A 20,436-nucleotide genomic window follows, 5' to 3' on the forward strand; every position below is an offset into this window, starting at 1 on the left:
TATGTATGCTGGCCGATACAACATTACGTCCCACTTTGGAAAGTTTTGTATTCCTCAGCTATGTGAGAGAAAGAATAGTCTTTTCTGACACCTGGCAAATGAAAAGGGCATTCACTTCAAGCAGGTACGACAGCAGTGAGAAATGCTGGCATGCTGGACAACTTCCTGTCCAGGACTGACAGGTGAGCAGCTGTGAGGTTTGATGTTACCCTTCCTCGGATGATTATCAGTTCAGGATCATCCAAGACTTTCTTTTTTTTTCAGTTTATTTAAGCCCTTGCTCAAACTAAATCACCAGCATTGCTTTCTGTCATAGATTGTGTTTAAAACTCCAACATGAGTTGCATTCAGGTTGCAAAATTAAACAGCTTGTTTTAAGACTCCCACATACTTGGGCATAATGTGCTGATTCTTTGAGCCTCACCTGTTCTGCACAAACTGAGTACCAATTGACTACATTTCCCATGACAAATTTCTTCATTTCCTACAATCCGAATTGATTCTACCATTTTGATGAGCTTGTTGGGCCCCTAGATCTGTTTTCCCCTCCATCAGAGCATGAAAAGCTTTTAAACTTTTTGCATTGTTATCCTTAGCATTACTGCTCAGTTGCATTTCTAATGAGATAACCTAAATATTACATTTTAATAAAATTCAAAGTCATTCCAATCAGCCCTTAGCAGATTCTTAAGATTGTAAATTAAATGTTGGATCATGAACGATACAAATTAAGTGTCCATGTAATAATTTGCGCAGCTCATGTTTGAATTCCTGACCTGCAGCAATGGAGGATTATGGTGCGTTCACACCAAAAGCGTTTTGAGTGTCAGGCGCATCTGGTTTACATTCAAAGTCTATGTGGAGGCGCGTCGAGGGCCGTTGCAGCGCGTTTCGAAAAGCTGACACGTCTGACGCGCCTTCACACAGACTTTGAACATAAACCAGACTCAAAAAAACGCTAGGTGTAGAGCAAAACGTCAAGCGTCTGCATTCAAAGTGCACGCACGTTAAAGTTGAGGCGTTGGACCCGTTTTTTGACGTGCATCACGATTTTGGTGACCTAGATGTCACGGACTTCATGACAAAAAAAACAACTTCGGAAGATACCCGTCTTCTGTACCAATTTCTCTCCATCAAGGAGCTCAATAAAATTACTCTCAACTATTCTATTATCTAATATGAAGTAGATCTGTGGTGCCACACAGTAGGAATATTTAAGCAGAGATGAATGCAATCAATAGATGAAAGTCTAAACGAAACAAATGAGACTTAGTGAAACAAATGGCTTTGATTTGAGGCTGCAATCTGTTCGAGTGCTGCATGGGGGCCGAAGAGACAGCAACAACTATTATTAATGGTAAACAGTGAATAAAAAGACCATAATAAGGCATGCATGATTAGATAAAGAGGAAAAGGTCACAGCAGGTTGATGCATCTGTCTCATTAGCTGCTTTATTTGTGTCCCTTCGTTTACCCTTCATTAGGCTGCCTGTTTTATCCCCTCTTTCTGCTGTTTCCACATCTCTCCATTCATTAGGTGCTGCCGCTCTCTATCGCCTCCTTTCTGTGCGGTTGTTTCTGAACGTAATGGCTTCCAACAGTGTGTCTGTCTCTCGGAAATGTCACCCCAACACTCTGCGCGGCGCACTACTTTTGACATGAGCGCTATGTGTGGCAGACAGGGCACAGGGATTAATTTGCCATGTGTGTATACCTCTGCAGCAGACAGGGGTAGAGACTGTGACTGAGGCCTGTCTGACGGCAGCGTCGAAAGACTTTCTTACTGGAATCCCTCAAGTCTCCAATTGCACTTGATGTCACAAGCAGCAGGGAAAAGAAAAAAAAATCAGGGGGAGGAGGGAGATTTGTGATGGAGGAGAAGGTGTGAATGCAGAGCGTTGTAAGAGAGACAGGAAGACGGGTTGGAGGAAGGAGACGCGGTGAGTGTGTGGCATCAGGTTAAAAATAAGTGATAAAAGATGGATCCCAGTACGGAGATTCAGAGTGGGCCAGTTTGTGGGGAGGTTCAACATGTAATGCAGCTCAGTGCCAAAAGAGGTCATGTGTGTGCTTCAGATTCATTAGCTATGGAGGACAATAATATGCCATCGTAATTATTGCCAGTTTTAGCAAGAACATTCTGTATTTGTGATCCTTTATTTAGTACAACTAACCTCTGAGATTAAAGATATGTCTCTACAAAATCCTGACTAATAGAGTTCCCTTTGAGCCATTGTAGTTTGTAAATTATTACACATATTACTCTTCTCTTTTTGATTCCCTCTTCAATCAAAACATCTTCTTTACAATACATTTTGTTTCTTTTTTTAATTAATGAGCCCTCTGTTAAAAATAAAACTGAGAAACAGCATCATCCTTAACCGTAGTGCAGTTAGTTAACTTTTACATTAGCAACCTGCATGGCAATGAAATGTAAATAAGCCCTTTATTGCAAACATGACGCATTGCAGGAATGGATTTTAAAATGAGGCATTGTAGAACAATGCATCATTCTTCAATGTCCCTTATCTTACATCTGGTAATTCTTTGGGGTATGATTCTCCCAGACAACTGCTTCCCTCGTCCTGTCTAGTAAGTAGCTGAAGCTCACCCAACTGAAATAATCAGATTCTTAGTTGGATTTATATCTGGACTTGGACAGCAGTTTTTTTAACCATTCCACTGAACGACTGAATGTCACTGTCCAGTTAGAACAGCGGTCCCCGAGGGCCGGCATCCTGCATGTTTTAGTTCTCACCCTGGTGGTGGTAACAACCTTCTCAGCATGTCAATGTTCTTCTTAGGCCTTCTGATGAGCCATCATTGGATCCAGCTGCGTTAAACCAGGGAGAGAACTAAAACATGCAGGATACCGGCCCTCCAGGACCCACTTTGAGAGCCCCTGAGCTTGAAGGTGTACACCCATACCAGTTTTCAAAGGGGCAGTATCATGTAAAAATTTACATTTTTGAGCTTTACATCATGTAATAAAGTGTCCCCTTATCGTGTTACATCAGTCTTCAACATGAATTAAGGTATGAAAACTTCTGCAAATCACCGTATCAGATGAGGCACAACTTTTTTTCCAAAATCCTTTTTAGTACAGATTAGTGTGTTTTTAGCTAGACTATTTTTAATTAACTGTTTTAAAAGTAATTTGACACTTCATGCCTGTAAGCAATTTATGTAGAAAGCAAAAAAGAGAGCTCCCACGTTGCCCAAAATCCAGTGTCTGCCATTAGCTATTAACCCAAGTGTGAGGTACTAATTAAAACAGGACACCCACATCCAAGCCAACTCAGAAGGCCAGTACTGATGTATCGTGTAGAGAGAAAAAACAAAGAACACCAAAAATAATCTATCACTTTGAGTCATTGATGGCTTGTTTTTCTTAAATAAAGGGTAAGAATAATGTAGAAGTTACTATCCACAGTGCTGTTTTACGTGAGTAAAACCAGTTTAATATTAAAGAAAATAAACCTAAATTTGATAAAGGTGTCATGAATAGCTGGAGACAATTGCTAAATCAAAATGGCTGCCAATAAACTTACAGCCAGATCTGAACAATAAATGTTTGAGACTGTCTGCTAGCCAGCTGGGGGGGGAGGTTGGAGTAATGTCAGAAAAAAGTATTTTTGCTCGACCTTACAAACATAAATATGAGTTTTCTGAAGGCTGGTAGGACTTTAACTGCAACTTCGGGCTTTGTTTAGATGACATTTAGACTGAACCTCTCGGCAACATAGACCTCAGGTGGGGTTTGGTCTGAAACGGAGAAAGAATGCCCGCTGTGGGTTGTGATGGAGGATCTGTGATGCTGTGAGCCTGTTTCTCATCTGAAGGCCCTGGGAACCTTGCTAGAGAGCATGGCAGCATGAACTCTTTGAAACACCAGAAGATTTTAAATAATAATCTGTGCAGTTTGACAGAAAACTGGACACTGATCAATCCTGCGTCTCTCAGCAGGACAATGATATAGAATATGTAACAAAATCGACACAGAAAGGCCAAAATCAACTTTCTGAAATTATCATCGCAATCATCAGACCATAGTACAAAGAAAGAGAAGAGAGGACCTAGCACTCAATGAGTGTGTCAATGTGAAATAATACCAGAGACAAAAAGACATGGTGTAAATATTAACTGCAGGGGCACCAGTATTTGAAAAAAAAAAAACGTGTTTTGATGTTAAAAACATTTCCTTCCCCACTGAATAAATTTACTCAAATTAAAGGCTGGATAAATAAAAAAAATTTCAGAGCAAAATATTCTACTGCAACTGCAAATGAATTCATTTGAGGGCTTTTTGCGCATCATTAGCTGGTTGATTATAAACGTGGAGAGCCCGGTATTAGTATTAGTATTAAATGAATCTTCAATACTAATCAGTTGTTGTTTTTTTTTTCTCTTAACAGTAAGTGGTCAGAATAACTTACGCTTTCAGATTTTAACCAAGTAAAAAAAAAAGTAAAATAAAAACCACTGTAGTTCTTAAGAAATGCTGCTGTCTTTCGCTCAGCTCTCCTGATGAGCCTCGCCGTTGCCGTTGCACACACCACACCTGCATTAACGTGGTGTTGTTGATGAAAGCCCGCAGCAGCCTCGCCCTCTTAATAAAGTAATGTCTGGAGTGGCTGTGAGAGCCTTGTCTGGGAGGGTATGCAATGGGCTGGGAAATAATGAGCAAGTCTGAGATAAATAATGGATCGCCGTCATTCACATTACAGAGGAAATGAGTGTAATAGTGCTTGCCGGGTGAAAGACCTCCATCTAACACATTAACACTCAGGACAAAGATGGAGAGGGAAGGGGGCTCAGGATTGGAGAAAGAGGATGAAAGTGGAAGTGCAAGAGGGTTGATCATCATCCCGCCCGAACACGGACTTGAGGCTGGCGTAAAACAAAGCGAGACAGGAAAGAGAGGAAACCAGCAGGGCTATTTTGAGGTTGAGGCTGAATGAAACACCTGAGAGTTTCATTAGCAATGTAGCATCTATCAGGAGGAAGTTCTTAAGAACTGTGATATTTTTCTCTCGCTCTCTCGACCCACTGTGCCTGCCCCGGGAGAGGGCATTAGAAACAGAAAGGTCTGAATGCAAGCCTACAATAGTGGAGATAAATGGGATTTGAAGCACGGGTTATAAGGAGTGGCAGTCATTAGACAGTAAGTGAGCCAAGCGAGTTGTTAGGACATGAGCAGTGCTAGTCGTTAGGAAAGGATAGAGGGAAAGAGGGATGGAGCAATGGAGGGGAAGGAAGGAGGCCAGTGGCTGTTTGTTCTAGGACTAAGTGCTGGATAATGAGATCAGACTGACATGACCCTCAGAGCTGAAAGAGACAGCTTTAGCATTACACCTCTCCCCGTTTCTCGATCACATTCTCCATGTCTTACATATACTTTCACTGTCTGTGTTTGTGTTTTTGTCTCTCGGTTTGCTGCAGCTAAATCTGCGTCACAGATGGAATATAAGCTCTGAAGCCAACAATGCAGAACTGTATAAATGTTGACAATGAATCAAACTGTAGCAGTCTGAGTGTAAAGGCCTAAGAAAGGAACAAACAAAAGGACGTTTGCCATACTTTCACCAGGAAATAAAATATAGTGGAAATAAAGAGGAAACTACATTTGCAACCTGGAGAGCTACTATTCTACAAATTGTGATATTTGCTGTTGTTTCAACTGCTAACTTTATGGTCTTTTATTAGTAATTTGCTTTCCAAGGAAGCTATAAATGGCCTGGCGTTCTGTTGAGCTGGAGTGTGTCATCGGCTGAGATAGTTCTGCCAAGAACTGAAGTTTTTCTCTCTGCTTTTCATTAACATAGAAGGTACTTCTACATCACTTTTTCCTGTTTCTTTGTGTGTGTAGAGACTGTCTGCTTGGTCGTGACAGATGGCCCACAAGCACTGAACCGGGTTCTCTTAAAGCAGAGTTTTTCCCCTCCACTGTCGCTACATGCATGTCAAGTATGCAGAACTGCTGCAAGTCAAAGACTTGATGCAACCTGCATGGTTTCCTTAGATAGAAGGTTTTTTTAAACCAATTTGAAGGATGAGCTGAACTTGATGCAATGATCAATCGGAATGTATGTATGAATGAATTGCAATTATTTTTTTGCTAAAATGTCTTGAGATGGACGTGTCGTGACTTGGTGCTAACTACATTTCACAAACATTAGATCCTTAATAGATCCAGGAAATGGTTCCTGGATCCACTATTTTACATGAGTTATCAGTTGCATTTTTCAGTAGCATACTCAACTGAAGGAAGGAGATGAAACTTTAGCGTCTGTTTGCTGGCAACAAAGAGGTTAGCAAATCAAATTATGGTTTAAAAGCTGTTTATGACTGAAGGATTCAACAGTTGGAATTAAGCAGCTCAACAAACAAAAGCAGACTTAAAATTCATAAAACTTTCCTGGAAGTTAGTTTTTTGAAAATTTTTTGCATCTTTTTTTTTATTTCTGAACTTCTTTCTCTATGCAAATATTGTGCAGACTAATAAACCCAAACCAATGGGTTCTCACAGTTAAAGACATCAAGGGTCCAAAACGCATGTATTCCGATAATGATGTTTAATTAACACTTGCTCATTCCACAGAGCCCTCCTGTGTAAATCAGTTTCTGACAGAATCAACAGCCTCATTTCCCATAGCGTGGGTCTTTAGTCAGCGTGTCTGGATTCAGATACAATTTCAATATGGCACACCGACTCCTGAGGCACAGATGTCTCTTCGGTTTGAGGTTAGGGAAAAGTATGAAAGCTTTTGGTTTTGCTGAGGCAATGTGGAAAAAAAAGACAGTAAAAAGCAATTGATTTGATCCTACAGCTGTATAAAGCAGCCATGGGTTCTGTCACAAGAACTGGAAACAGTTGCAAAAATTTTCATTATCATGAGTCTGACCTTTTCTTAACTCGCAGCTCGACTCCATTCATGTATGACTGAAGAAAACAAGATATTTCAAAATGCCAAACAATAATTGGCTCTGTCTATAATGTTGACTATTGCATAATTGGAGCAGTAATCTTCTCCAATAGTCTAAAACAGTCAAGTGTGATGATGATATGCAAAGGGATTTATTGTTTCCTGGAGCTGCAAACAGTCTCATCAGGATCTTGAAAGCAGTTTAATCAATAGGAAGTGTAGAGGACACAAACGATGCACTCAGATTAGTCACAGTGTCGACAGTATTGCCAAGCAAAAGAAATCTAACTGTAATAGCAGGTTTAAAAAGTATGACAAATTAAGCAAAAAAAAAAAAAAAAAAGAAAGAAAAGTTTTAGAAAGAGATTTTGTTTTCATTCTACAGGTGAGCCTGGAAAGAGAAAGCGGTGGCAGCTGCAGGACACTTATTGGGAAGATTATTTTCCCAGTTCTGCAGCCACTTTTGGGCAAAACAAAACCAGGTGCACGCTATTTTTGCCAAAATATGACATAATAAGTCCATAACAGCGAAGGCCATCGATAAACGCTTGACTGGCAGTTATATCACTGAAGCCTTCAGTTCTAATTTGGCACTTATTGATCTAGTTCTTGGATGACTGTGATGATCATTTTTTTCATTTGCAATCTTACTAGGGAATCTATCATTCTGGTCCAAGAGTGGACAGACATTTTAACTTTTTTATTTCTGAGGTGGTTTTCTTTTATGTCTTGTAGGTTTTTCTAAAATGTGACGGGCCTCATTTATCAAAACCCGGAGTAGATTTGTGTGCAAAGATAATTGTAGGAGAAGTTCCATGTGTGTTTTATGAAACTATGTGCGTACCGAGTGATCAGACCTTAAACACAGTAATTTGGTGACTGGAAATTAGATTAATCTTCAAGTCTGTGTGAATTTTACAACTTTTAAAGCAGTTTTTTCATTAACTACAGTATAATTTCACCTTATCAAAATGTTTTAGTTGTTTTTACATTCTATGTATTTTTGATGACAACACAGCACATACAGCTAGTAAAGTCGTCCTGCAAAACATCAAGGTTTGTTTCTGCAACTATATTTTGAATACGACTATTGACATGAAGTTCACACCAGATATCGACTCCAACCCAGGCAATCCACGCAAACTAATAAAGCAAAGCAAATTTATCCACAAATGAAGTTTCAAGTAAGAAGAAAAATGGAATATGACATAAATATTGAGCACGTTTACAGAAACATATTATAAACACCTCGTGGAGTCGAGCTATTCTCTGTCATGACAACTTCAAACTACTTCCTGTACACAAAAATTATTCACTCGCATTTGTCAGGTGTGATTTTGACCCATCCTTTCACACAAACTGTCTTCAGTTTCTGAAAGCTATAGGAGTCGTTTCTTTGCACTCTGCTGTTCAGTTCCAACGTGGATTTTTCAACTGGATCACATTCAGGTGGCAGGCTAATCCGTTCAAGAATTGCTACTTTCGTTTCTTTAGCTATGTCTTTATAACTTTATTCTTTAGTGTGTGGTCATTGTCATCTTGAGCCTCTGTTTAAAAAAAATGTTGCAGTACATTTCCCCATTATTTTTATAGAAAAACTGTATCTGCTGTTAGCAGGTCTTTCTAGTCCTATTGAATACATGCAAATATTTAGAATTGATACACAGCTCAACAAAAATGTCAAAGTGTTTAAAAACTTTTTTTATGCACTGTATATAAAATGCAAACTCTTCTTTGTTTATTTGATTTTGCATTGAAGCTCTGTCTCTTGAAAATATTTTCTGTCACAAAACCAGCCTTCTTTCACTTTTGCTATGCAACTCTACGCTATGAAAGAATACCGTACATACCTTGGAAAGAAAAATTTACTCAATCCCACATTCATAGTCACCTTTCATGCTGGTCACGATCTTATGATATTTAAAATTCAGTGTCAATTAATCTCACACACAGTCCACATTCATATAGGAACCTGACTTTAGGTTACAGCATCCGCTTTCCACAGAAATCCTGACTGATGGGTTTAAAATATTTCCTTTTCAGAAATAAAATTTCAAAGGGTCAGACCAACAAACTTTCCTAGAACCTAAATTACTCTTTACATATTTTCGGATATATATATATATATATATATATATATATATATATATATATATATATATATATATATATATATATATATATGGATACATGTAAAAATGAGAATGTCCAAAAGCAATTAGGTTTTCATTGGCTCTGCAGTTTTAATATGATCATCTATTGTGTTCATTAATTTGCATTTTGATATATTTTCAGAACATTTTAAATAATTTAGGTTGAATTTAAAGGTGAATTGTCGCCAATATACTGTTGTTGTTTGTAAGACCAAGTGTTGATATGCTTCCTGATCAGTTTTAGGTTATTCTGCAGCTGTTTCTGCACCAACAAAACACACATTACTTCATACTAATCTTCTTTTTTTTCCACATTTAAGTATGAGTTATGAAATTTGACCTCTTCATGGTGAAATTCTCAAGCCAAGACTTTGCTGCTTTTCTGATGTTTTGGTTTTTTTCTCCCCCCCACAGAAGACGTATGGCAAGTGAACTGAACTTTAAAATTGTGTCAAAGGGCTTTGTTGTGAGCCTTTGTTGTACTGAGCTTTATAAAACTTTCTTTACACCATGCTGATCTGACACACACACAACAGCAAGTAACACCATCAAACACAAAATACTTTTCACTTGTCCCACATACCAGGATGCAAAAAACAGTCAGATATACCATATTTGAGTGAAGGCGTGCTCTGTGATTTCTTTGTAAATGCTGGTGGAAAAAAAAAGTACTCAGAGTGAAAGTGCTGTAACTAAAACAGGAGGGGGTCTGCAGAGGGATTCTTTCATTTTACTGCATGCAACCAACAGGGGGTTCTAGGGGGGAGAAAAAAAAAACAGACATGAAGAGCAGTCATTTTAATTTTCAAACAAGTGTTTGTTCTGCATCCCAATGAAACTTTTCACTTCAAAGATTCAGGAAATCCTTTGTGTATCACTTTCCAACGTGCTAAATATATGGGAGCGTTTCTAACACGCACTGTTATTTCTGTTGTGTAACCTTGTCTCTGTGTGCCGCTGTCTACAATGTCAGAGCCGCAGGTTTATCCAGAGGTTTCCAAGCCCTCTTTGACCTTATCGCGTCGTAGCACAAAGCATCGATCTTAACATCAAATTGAAACATTAATCGGTCGAGGATGCTAATATATTACGACAAGCACTTCTTTTACAAAATGCACACAGCAGACGGAAGTAAAACAGACAATGAAAAAACGCACTTAAAAAAAAAGTTTTGAAACACCTTGTTTTTGTTTTGGTTTGCACAACTTTAACATTGTAAAAGACTGCAGGACCTGAAATGAAAGGTCATAAATTTTAAAGGGATATGCTGTAAAATAACTGCATGCAGAATTGGACTTTGGGTTCAGAGAAATGGCATGTGTGGACAGCAACCGGTTGTACTTCCTGTAAAATGGAGTCTTATTTGCAGCTGATGTCCACTTTTCTGCTATTCGGTTTCACTTTAAAATTTACGTCAACTGACGACAAATCGTAAGTATTTCATAGGTCTTAATCATTTATTCACTTGACTCTAGCACTTTTTCTAAACTTTCTGCCTTTTGGTTAAGCAACATTTAGGTTTTGAGATCAATAGAGAGGCTGATAAGAAATTGCAATAATTTTAACGGCTGGTTTATTTAAGAAGCGTTAAAAAATAGATGTTAACCCTTTGGAAACAGTACGGAATGTATAAGCATAATTAAGAAATTGACAGCTTTGTATTAAACTTTCTTTAAATCTAAAATCCACTCACTGAATAAAGTGCATATGATCACTTTGATTCATGATTCATGCAGAGTTGTATCCCTTCATGCTTTACCAGTGGTTTGAAAAGGTTCAATGCATCTTTTCTGCTTGTATTGGCTCTGATTTCTAAGTCAGAGCTTTTAGATTCACAAGTGGGTTTTAAGACAAAATTTAAGTTGTTTAACAAAGAATAGATGATTACTGCCAAGAAAAACCTGTTACTGCGTGGTAGAAAATCCAGGAAAGAACACACACAAAAAAAAAAAGACTCCAATTTTTTCCTTAGGTGTGGATATTTTTTATTTTTTTGGGAGGGAAATCTCATTTAAATGCACTGATCTTTTTCATTCACAGGTTTCTCTCAGTTGTTGTTTTTTTTTTTTTTTTCCAGTCTGACGCACCTACTACTGCCAATAAAAAGCCTCACACCTAGGCCGGTGCTAATGAACTGAGAGGAGGAGAAAGTGGAGTAAAGTGGGTGCGATAAAAATAAAGTTCTAATGTGGGATGGAAAGATATCTATATTTTTAGTTTATATTTAAGAATCAAACCTGCATTTAAAAAGTGAAACCCTTCCAAGCAGACAAGAATCTGTACCTTCCTCTGCTAATGAGGTTCTGTTCGCTGCCAAATTACCAAACGTAAAAATAGTTAAGCGTGACCAAGACCTAGATGAAATCCCATATTGGGTGAAAAAGAAATGTGAATTTGCATGATTATAAGAAAGTAATTGCAATTAAAATCATCAGGGATAGACTAACAAACAAATCTAACAGATTAAAGTTAGAGAAGTTAAAACCTGTAACAACTGTAGATGAAAATATGATGACAGCCCCAAGAGCAAAGGTTTTCCTCCTGCATACCAAGAAAGTAAGACCAAAATATCAGCAAAAATGAAAGTATGACCGAACATTTACACAGATCAAAGTAAAATGATGACCAATGGGAGGCAGTTTTTTTTTTCTTTTCAGCAAATGAATAAAGCTGAAACATTTTTAATCACAAAACATAATCTTTAAAATATATAATGTCTGCATATTTTGTGATAAATGGGAGTGTAGTGATCAGGATGTCTTGTTTTTTGATGTTTAATTCGAGTCATTTTAGATCAGCCGTTTGCTGGCACGGAGTCCTGATTGCGTCACTTAAATTAATGACATGTTACAAACTGTAACTGTAACACAGTTCACAGATTTAACCTTCCTCAGACATGTCATTTCACATTATCCAGCCGCAAACAATTTTTTCTTCAAAACAGAATTTTTACTAAAAACTCGTCTTGTAATGACCTGAAGCTGCAGGCTAGCGGGGAGTATCAAGTGCTCACACAACTGCTGCAGAATGGATATTTCCTAAATATTTTGATGTGGTTTATAAGTAATGCGTCTCATAATGTAATTCAGTGCTGTTCCAATTAATGGTGAAATCTGTTGAAACTTGCATGAAGACGTGTTGTCCTGTTCCTTAATTCCTTAAACTCAGTTCTTTTGTTGTAATTGCCCAAACCCATATTTAGGACTGGATTCTCTCCTAAGTATTGAAAGCTGAGAATCCGTTTGATTGAAGAGCCCTGTGGCTTTTCCTAACATGACTCCTTCCAAAATCACAGCTGATGATCTATGCTTATTAGTTACACCTTCTCAGTACTGGACACCTTTTTTCTTTTTTTTTTTGCTTTCAGAATCTTCCAACAAGGTGTAACAAACGTTGCTGAGAGATTTTGGCAGATATCAACACACAGCATGACAAAGTTGCTGCAAATCGGTTGGCTGCAAATCCTGGATGTCAATCTCCCTTTTTCACCAAATCCCAAGGAAAGTCTGATTGATCACTCAATGACAGGATCTTTGACTCTAAGTTTCATTTGAATGTTGCAGCTTAAATTGAAACTGATAAGACTGGAAAATGTTGCTCTAATCTGTTAGGTTTTTTTTTTTATTTGTTTTTGGCCTAAAAAAGATGGCACAAGGAGTGGTACCTCCTGTGCTTCAAGGTTTGTTGTGTTTTATTATCAGAAATTGAACTCTACATACCTTTACTGTAGTATGTGGATATTTTGGCAACTGTTGCCTTTCCATCATCTCAAAACATTTTGCCCATTCACCCCATTCTTGGCCTTAGACATCAAAGGGGTATTTTTGTCCATACAGTTTCTGCACACAGATTATTTTCCGTTCTTCAGGTCACTCTTTTTTTATATATTTATACCTCAGAGATGGCTGGGCATAAAAATCCCAGTAGATCACCAGTTTCAGCCAGACTGGTACCAACACCAATGTCATATTCCAAAGTGCTTAAATCCCCACTCTGATGTTCAGTTTTATCAGTAGAAAGTCATCTTGTCTTGATGACAAAACGCACCGATTTGCTATTTGTCTACGTTTATTTAATAAATGACATAATTTTGGCTTGTTGACCAATACTTTCCTGTTTGTACCTGTATTTTTCTTTCCTTTTTTGCTCTGTGAGCTTTTAGCATCACAGCTCTTTTGAAGTCGTGCACTTGACTCAGCATCTCAAACAAAATGGTGCTCTGGGGCTTGTTAAATTCGTTCACGCATCACCGTCAGACAGTAGACTCGGACCATGTGGGCCTGTTAAGTTGGTGTATGGCACTGAACTTCCAGATTCCTGCTTTCCAACTTCAAAGACACACCCAGCAGCAGCTTGATAAAGTCCTGCATTTTGGGAATATTGCCATTCTGGAGAATCTTCTGCATAATGCAGCACGTCAGCATTTCGAGTGATACGATATATCCTCTCCTTAGTTGTATCTAGCGTTCGTCCGTTATGTCCGCCGGCCTGTCTTTGAACTTCTTTCTTTATCTATTGTCTTTTAAACCTTTTTAAGTCGACTGTTTTGATGTCACCCAACTCTGTAGTGCCCTTGATATATTTCCACAGCCATTAAATCTTTAAAGCTCTTATAAATATAGCACCGTACTTGACACATTTTTAGCTATATCGTCTATCGTACAAGTTGTTGAGCTTTTGGTTTTGTATGATCCACTGTACCATTAACCTGTAAATTAATGTTTCAGCCTGAAACAGAGCAGCCGACTAAAAGACACCGTCAGCACTGCTTTTCTGGCAGTTTAAAAAACAATGGCCTTATAAGTGATGAATAGAACGGAGTCTGCCCCAGTGCCTCAGATCTCGCTGCTTCGTTTTGAGCTTGATTACCTGTCTGTAAAGATCCATGGATGGTAATATCCCTCTAGAGAAAACATTGTCTATATGCAGCTGTTATATAGTCCTCTAATAGTTGGGTCGTTCCAACCTAGCCGTGCTCTCTTTCTTCAAGCCTACCAGCCCGCCCTCTCAGGAAGAATTGCCATTGTGTTCACATCTGTGCTCTGTGATGATCTAGTTCACGCAGAACAGCAGTAGGGATAACTCATTACCGAGATATATGCTACACCTGATGGCTGCCGGGGGATTTGCCTTTCAGCTGGCTTTTTAGGAGTGTGTCAGCACACTGCTTTAGTTCATTAACTTGACTATCTTTTATTGCCTTTTAGCATTTCACATTTACATTTAATTTACATGCTTGTTTGATTTGAAATGTCAAGCTTTCCTTTTGAAAATGCATTCTGATCGTATGACAACTGCGTTTCGGATTGATTCTGCTCATGTTTTTTGTATCAGAATCCATCGGATCATTTAGAACTTATGACAAAAGAAGGAACAATTTAAAAGGGGAGAAAAATGCTTTCACAGCACCTTAAATGTGGCAATACAGACATTTATTTCTAATGAAATGAGAGTCATTCATGTTTCTTAGATAAACCCGTTTCGGTCACACTTTATTTGAAGGGGCGTGCATAACACTGACATGAGGTTGTCATAAACATAACATAGCATACATGTCATGAACATGAATGACTCTTCATTAACGTTTACGACTCTTGTCATGAAGTGTCGTTCCGGCAATAATGACACTTTTAATGCAATGGTGCACTAAAAGTTGCATTAGAAGGTCATCAAAAGTGTCGACTTCGCATTACTCAGTAAATAATGAAACTTTTAATACAAAGTTCCATTAAAAGTTACAGTAAAGGCCAATCAGAAGTATCAACTTTGTATTAAAAGTGTCATTATTTACTGAATGACACTTCATGGCAACAATCATAAGCATTCATGACGTCTCCTTCATGTTCATAGCAGGTGTTATGTCATGTTTATCACCGTTTCATGTCAGTCTTATGGTCACCCCTTCAAATAAAGTGTTACCCATTTTTTTACAGTAAAAGTTTTACAGGTATACAAAAATGTAAAAGGAATTGATCTTAAAGGGAACGGTGCATTACTCAAATAACATAAAACAATTATTTTGTGTTCATGATGGACAGGCCATTTCTGATCTGTGTGAATCTAAGCCAGCAGCGGCTGCGTTTCGAGTCGTAATACAAAGCTGGTACACGTGTTCACCTCTCTACTTTTTAACCTACAAAACTCAGATTCATTTTTTTATTTTCTTTTTTTCCTTTTCAACTTCAGGTTTCAGACTCAACTAGCATTGCTTGAGGCTATACTGTATATCAGACTGCATGCAAGTCCCTCTGGGGCCACAAAAAACTTCTGACAACTTCTTAAATACATGCAGTAGTAATTCCCAACACCAGTAAACAGACTTTGATGTTAAAAATTGGGGAAGTTTTTCTTCAAGCCCTGGGACAAAAACATGTGTTACCACCCACACAGCTGAGAGGAAAGCATTCCTTGGCATTACTTATAAGTATCCAGTCTTGTTGCACAAACACGGTGTCATTTTTACAGTATTGCAGTAGTGCAAAAATAACCAGTGGTTGTGTGCAGACCGTTGAAATAAAACAACATATCACGTGGATAAGGAATAAACAGAACCAACTTTAGTTAGACAGAATAAGGCCATATTAGGCCACTGTGAATGACTGTCACTAAATATGTTGAACATATTTTACATCTGGACAGTGAATGATAATGATATATGGTGGTTTGGAAAATGTCTGACAAAATAACAGATGTGAGCACAACGTAATAAATCCGTCCTTTTCCCAAACACTAATAGATTTATCATTTCTTGAGGTGCCCTTGGAGGAACCGGGAGTCTATAGCCAAAAACAGCATGCCTTGGTTGGATACGACTGAGCTCTGAGCCAGGGTCAGAACCTGGCAGGTGGTGAGCCACAGCTGTCTCCAAGCATCGTTTTCCATGGAGCCTGAATACAAATTTGAAGAGGGGCTTTAATGCTGTGTTTATTGTTATTTGGCAAACTGTCTAATTGTAAATAACATGCATTTATTTAACTTTTCTCTCTCTCTCTCTGTTTTTTTTTTTTTTTAGACCCTGAAGCATAGAACATCAGAGAGCTTTTTTTTCTTGTCTTTTGTCAAGAAGGTGAGTCGGGAGGATGTTTTGGAGAATAAAACATTTTACTTCAGAAGATGGCACAATACCCAAGACTTGCAAAATGTTTACTTTAAGTTAAAGGGACGCATTTCTTAAAATCTGAAGGATGATGCTCCTGGTAACATGAGGAACCTCATTTGGCGCCTCAGCACTTGCCCCAACAAGATCAATTAAAGACACATGCCATGGCATTTACCACTATAGGCATATTGCATATCCATGTATAGGAGAAAAAGCTCATCTAAATGATAGAAACAATATTTTCTACCTCAACAGCACTCAGCAGCTTGATAAATAAAAATATAATCAGATGCTAATGAGGCATACCCGGTAAAACACGCAGCAATGACAGCGCAACATGATTTTCTAAAATGTCTATGCTCCAGTTTTTTGGAATGAAATTTGGTACAGTAATTGGTCAGAACCTGTATTGTGAATTGCTAGAGGTTCTGGGTTTCCACTGGGCATCCTTTTAAGGAAAATCCACATTACGTAATATATTTGATTAGAATTTATTATTTTTATTTTGTATTTTTTCACTGTGTGCCACATGTATTTGTTCTTTATCAGTAATACAAATGTTGATTTTTAGACTTCTAGAGCATTCTCTGGAATATTACCTCTATTCTGATACCTGAACCAGTCAAATACACCTTGTAGTTCCCGAGATATATGTAATTCATTTTGGGGGATGTCATTTTCGAGAACTCTCCAAATACTTTACAAAAAAGAGGCTGTGGTACAAAGTAGGACGTTCCTCAAAGAAAGTTACATATCGTCAAGGTAAAGACACAAATTATACACTGTCCTCGTGTCGAGTCTTACATCTTCAGTTTCATGCTAATGTTTTAAAAATCAGACTGTAAATCCTAACAAAAAATAAAAATCATAGTTTCATGGCATTATATCACCTAAACCAAAAACATGTAACTGCAAACAGTTCCTATTATTGCTGTTGTCAATAGTTTAAAGCTATAGCAATATTACAATAAAAAAAAAAAAAAAAAAAAAAACAAATGTGAGAAATTCTGGAGATATTTAGACAGAGTATTAATTATCCCATTTTTACTTTTTAAAGTGCAAAGAAAGAAAGGTGGAGGGGGGAGTGCAGTAACTGTTTATGTAACAAGCTAAAATAATCTTGCTAATGCCTGGTTAGCTGCCCTGCTAGCTAGCCTGTTGTTGTAGCCTGGGGTCTTGTTTCATTCTAACTCCTGACGTTTATTTTGAAATACTGTCGTTTTCATTACACATGCAGCCTTGTGTCTACATGTGTATCTTTGCTCACGTTCTCTCATTGCAGGGAGTGACAGGCGGGGAGGTTCTCACAGCTGCAGCTCAGCACGACTAGGCAGACGCCGGATCAGTCCAGCAACTTTCCTCTTGCTCATCTGTCTGTCCACCCTGCAAGATTATTCCATTCCCCATACTTGACACAAGAATCTATTCCCAACCAGCATTAACCACCACATGTCATTACCAATAACCACTGAACAGTAATGGACTGCAAAGTCAGCAAGCAATTTCATACTTCTCTTAATTACTTTGAATTTCTACACATTAACTAATAAAAAAAAAGAGCTGCTTGTTAGGTAAGTTTCCTCTGCAGCTTCAATGCTATGTTTGGAAGAGTTTGGCCTGAGTGACCAAAGCAAACACCAAGCGTTTCACTACAACACCGATTCACAATTGAATGTTTCCAATAAGGAGTATCAAGTGAAAAACTTTGTGCTTTCTAACAGCGGTGGAACAGCTTTGATCACCAAATTATGTTTGAAGTCCAAACGAACTAAGCTCCGCTCTCTTATATTTTGGGTCAGGATTGACCAGGACGCTCAGTGCAAGAGGGTTCTGATTCAAATGCATCTTCTGAAAATGTTTTGATTATTGGATAGAAAGGCATAATATATGGAGCTCTGCCAAATATTATACCAATTCAACAAGAAGAGCTTGTTGAATTATCTGTCATTTTGTTGTCTTCTGCTAATTCTAAATTGTAGCTGAAATCTGTATTAAGTAAATTTAATTAAGTGGGCAGTCTTTACACATAACCATTCCACTGGCATTCATGTTTTAACGCTGGGTCTAGAAAAGTCATTACATTTAAAACACCATTGTCATAATTCTCATAAACCCTCAATTATTGGCTGAACCAGTGTTACTGATTGGTTGCGACAACCCCTAAGAAAGTTTTGGATAGAAACTGTAACAAAAAAAAAAAATATTTTGACAATACAGTTGTCAGTCTGTTGTACCAATGTACCACGTGCCTTCCTTTTTGAAAACACACATTTGATAAATCTCAGTAATTCTTCAGCTTCATCGCTACATCTTAAAATCACCAAGTCTAGACAGTAATTGCCTTTCAAGGAACTTCGTACAATACTCCACAGTATGATGAGACAGTTTCTCTCTCTCTCTCTCTCCCTCTCTCTCTCGCTCTCTCTCAGAGACGTGATGTAACAGGAGTGGAGGTACTTTGTGACTAAGGCATTTAAGCAGGAGTTGAAGACCCCAGAAAACAACATTTATCTAGGTGACAACCCTGCTGACCTGCAACGCAGCCCCGAATGTCTCTCAAAAACAAACATCTGGAATAATCTCTTATTCCGGGGTCTCAGGCAGGAGCTTTTATGTTTCTCAAAACAATAAAAACTTGGTATCTAGCAGTTAGGACAACTTTGTTCTTCTATCCAAACATATTGCAAAGAGCCCTGGTAAGCAGTTATTTCCATTTGGCTGTATTGATGGATGGAGTATATGCTTGCAAGAAAGATCTGGACGCATAATAAAAGGCGAGAGGAGGCTGAGCAGAGGAGGGTGAGCAAATAACGTTTGAGAGCGAGCCACTCTTAAGAGATTGTGGTAACTCAAACTGGCAAAATGAAAAATAATAAATCCTACTCAGCAAAAAACCTGTTCGCACACCTACAGGCTACAACAACAATACAAACACCACCAAGGGTTTGCTTAAAACATGCAAACTAGCTAGAATACTTGTAGTAGGTCCAAGTATGATAGTTTGTGCCAGTTCTCTTTTATTTTGAAATTGTGAATTATTGTCATTACCAGGTAGCCTTGGTGTCCGATTACCGATGTTTTGTTCACACCCATGCAAATGTGAAGATTTGTAATGGAGACTGGCTGTAATTTTATGCTGTTCTGAAAAAAAGTCTCTCCATTAGGTGTTTAGTGGTTTAGTATTTCTACATACACAGCCAAACTGAGACATTATGATGATTTATTATGCTACTGTAATGGGCTCTAATAGAATATACATATCCAGCTACTAAAAATATCAAGCTGGAGAGCTACTGTTTTACGCCACTGGTTGAGCTCATGTGGAGGTTAAAGACGCCTTACAGCAGTTTAGGTGTAAGGTGTCTTACATCTACACCTACAAGGGGGTCATTTCTATTGACCCCCGTGATATAGATTTTGAGAAAAGCCTTAAAGTAATTCAGGTGTCATTCCAGTAACTTTCATATGATACAACAGAAAAATTCAGCCTTTAGAATGCCTTTCGCTCAATGGGGGAAAAGTTGAGAAATGATTGGTTTTTTTCTTTTTTACAAAACTTGCTCTGTCTGACTTATTGGTACATCTAAATTGAAGACAGTCCCTCTGTTTTAGTCATTTAGACTTCACTTTTTCAGGGTTTCTGGGAACTTTCAGTAAACAATAATCAGTTTAAATGAGCTGAAACCCATAAGCGGTTAGTGGCTACAGGGCGTAAACCCAGGTCTTTTTTGTCACCTGGATATTTAACTGGAACTGTTTGGTTATTGACCATTTCAGCAACAAATACTCCAGGTGGGTTCACTCTGGTAAAGGATCAGAGATGGATTTGTCCTCTTTGAAATATTAGTACATTTAAAACAAAAACCTGGTTAGCCACACCTTAATATAGGTTATCATAAGGAAATTTGGAAGCATGATAAATAAAAAATAAAAAAAACAAAAATGTTAATTTTGTATTTGTGCAACAGCCATTAGAAATGTAATGTTTTTACTTGATGCTTTTTGCTACACCTCTTCACAAGGCATGGCAATAATTGTGGACTTTAAGAATTGATGCTACATTTATTGAATCTACTGCATCTTTCATACAACATTCCCATCCAAAACCCACAAAGACAAACCACTTCTAATATTCATGCAGTCATTCATAAATCACATGTGGAAGCCTAGCTGTGCATTTAAAGAAAAAAAAAATGTCAGAAGTGCAATACAACAGGAAGTGTCATGGTGCATCGACATCGGCTCTACTGATGTTTAT

The sequence above is a fragment of the Gambusia affinis genome, linkage group LG09 (genome assembly GCF_019740435.1).
Source record: "Gambusia affinis linkage group LG09, SWU_Gaff_1.0, whole genome shotgun sequence".
NCBI classification, from domain to species: Eukaryota; Metazoa; Chordata; class Actinopteri; order Cyprinodontiformes; family Poeciliidae; genus Gambusia; species Gambusia affinis.